The sequence below is a fragment of the Lipotes vexillifer genome, unplaced genomic scaffold (assembly GCF_000442215.2).
Source record: "Lipotes vexillifer unplaced genomic scaffold, Lipotes_vexillifer_v1.1 scaffold472, whole genome shotgun sequence".
In the NCBI taxonomy this organism is placed as follows: Eukaryota; Metazoa; Chordata; class Mammalia; order Artiodactyla; family Lipotidae; genus Lipotes; species Lipotes vexillifer.
In genome coordinates, this window is record NW_006797698.1 from 1,941,267 (window position 1) to 1,944,149 (window position 2,883).

Here is a 2,883-nt window from a genome sequence, read left to right on the forward strand (position 1 = left end):
GAATGAGACCTGCTCCCACCCTCAGTGAATTTTCCATGTAGTCTGAGAAACAGGTGTGTGAGTAACGTGTTCAAATACAAGGGGGCAATGAAGTGAATGCAAAAGACATGTGGTAGCAGGAGCTGAGGGCCTGAGGGGGAAGACAAGGATAGGGGTGGGGGCCTGGGAAGACTTCACAGAAGGTGGGGTGCCTCTCCAAGAGTGATTAGAAGGGGGAAGGGTTTCTGACCATATCTGGAGAGCACTGGTTCCTTGCCAGATGCCTTTTTAAGGAGGGAGGGCATAAGAGGGAAAGGGCAATGTGGAGTGGTCAATATGAGAGGCTGCTGCCCAACTTCACCATTCTCCCCTTAGCAAGGCAGTGTTAGGAAGGTCCCTTCTGGGGTTACACATCCAGACACTCTTACAAGCCAGGGAGCTTCCTCCTCAGCCTCCTGGCTGCGGGTCCCCGCAGGCCCAGAACCTCTCCCCGGTAATTGCTTTCCGTAATGTGTTTGCTCCAAACCAATTTCACGCCTCCGTGAGGACTCCGCCCTGCGTTGGAGGCGCGGACCTCCCCACCGCCAACCTACCCGCGTGTATCACGTGCGCACGCACAATCGGCACACGTTTAACACGATACACACGGTTCAAGTACCTGGATACAACCAACATACGTGAACCTACGCGTGTGCATACTAGACTTTAAGACTCTCCTGTACAATCCTCCTGCCCAACCAGTGCACTCACAGTTAAGTCCCCTGCAGCGCCCAGCGCGCTCGCCCTTGGACCGCTCACCTGGTGGTGTTCCTTTGCCCTCGGCGCGTCTCCTAGACTAACGCCAGGGGGCGCTGCAGTACTCCGCACCTCTTTCGAGGTGACGCAGTTGCGCGCTGCTGCCACCAGAGGGTACCCGCGGACAGAGCCCGAAGTTCCCCACCGTAAGTGGACACTGTCCCGCCAATGAGTGAGGCGAAGGTATATTTGGATTTGACGTAAGAATACTTCGTTCTTTCTGGGTGCTGGTTTCCAGTCTGTGAAGGGGAGGCCAGATGATGGGGTGGACATAGGCGCAAGCAGAGAGGGTAGATTCAAAATACAATTCCTCTATAGGAGCATTTCCCCAACTGGTGGAGTAGTGAGATGGGACAAGTTAGCACGTGGGCAGTTAAAAGAAACACTTTTAGCCTCTTCCATTTTAGACAGTGAGGGGAGGTGCTTACCTACATGGGCCTGTTCAGGGTTTCAGTAGGAGAACCGCAGAGTTTCCTTCTCAGTAAAGAAAGGAGCCAGCTCTGTTCAGGTTTGATGGTCACAGCTTCTGTCCTTGGTACTGATGGGAGAGTAAGAAGCAGTTGCTGGAGAGCCACTGACTCGGGGAACTTCCAGAATTGACCACCCTGCTGTTCTTTGTCAGTTTAGTGCAGGAAGGACTCATCTGGAAGGTTATTTCCTCATATTCACTTGATCCTTGCACTGGCTGTCTGACAAGGCAGAGTAGATATTAATTGCTGTCTTTCTCATGGATGGAGAAGTTAAGTCAAGAAGGGACCAAGGTCACATGGCCCAGAGAGGGGTTAGAATAGGAGCTTAACTTCAGGTCTTTTTACTCCAGCTAAGGCTTTTTTCCTTTTACCACACAGCCTCAGTTCCACGGTCCACGAAAGGGCAGGGACAGGAAATGGGCTGCTTCAGTTGCCACTCTGTATGTGAGGGTTTTATTCTAGTTTGGCTACTGAATGTGAAGGACTGTGCCGAAGTTACACTTCATGACCCCACCACGGCAAGGGGACAGATCAAGGACAAAAATGGATTACAAAGTACAGTATCTAACAAACACACACCACCAGGGCAATACAAAGTCCCCGAGGTCTCACGTGCCTCATTTCAGAGTTGGTGGCCCACTGAGATTTGTTGGCAACAAGCTTTTCAGCCTGTACTCTCTGTGCCAGCTTGCGCAGAGAATTCCACTTTACCGAGTATAGTTCTGGGCAATAAGCTCTTGGCTTGAGCTGGGTGACATACATCTTCAAGATCAGAGGGTCTTTAACCTTGATTCCTTGACAATGCATGATCCATTCTAGCCCACCAAAGAGTGGCAGGCCTATTAAAGCGGCCTTTTACTGGGGGGACTAGTGGGAGGGAGATGTTTCAATATATATCCTTTTGAGCTTTTGGAATTTTGTACTAGGTGATTTTATTCCCTATGCAAAAAGTGAAAGCAGTTGCTTTAAAAACGGCTCTTCCTTCAGCTTTATGTGATCTGTGATGTTACTGCTCATACAGCTTTAATTTCAGTGATTGTGACCCAAAGTTCCCTTGGTAACTTTTCAAGCCAATAAGCCTCTATTATGTACCCAACACTGTAAAGCCATCACACCAAGTACTGACCTCTCACTTTTTAAGTACAGTACACTTTTAAAAAAAATTATTTGTTTATTATTATTTTGGCTGTGTTGGGTCTTCGTTGCTGTGCGTGGGCTTTCTCTAGTTGCGGCGAGCGGGGGCTACTCTTGGTTGCGGTGCGCGAGCTTCTCACTGCGGTGGCTTCTCTTGTTGAGGAGCACGGGGTCTACGCACGCGGGCTTCAGTAGTTGTGGTGCGCGGGCTTAGTTGCTACGCGGCATGTGAGATCTTCTCGGACCAGGGCTGAAACCACATGGCTCGAACCCATGTCCCCTGCATTGGCAGGCGGATTCTTAACCACTGTGCCACCAGGAGAGTCCCTACAATGCACTTTTTTTTTTTTTTTTGTGGTATGCGGGCCTCTCCCTGTTGTGGCCTCTCCTCTCCCGTTGCGGAGCACAGGCTCCGGACTGCGCAGGTTCAGCGGCCACGGCTCACGGGCCCAGCCACTCCACGGCATGTGGGATCTTCCCAGACCGGGGCACGAACCCGTGTCCC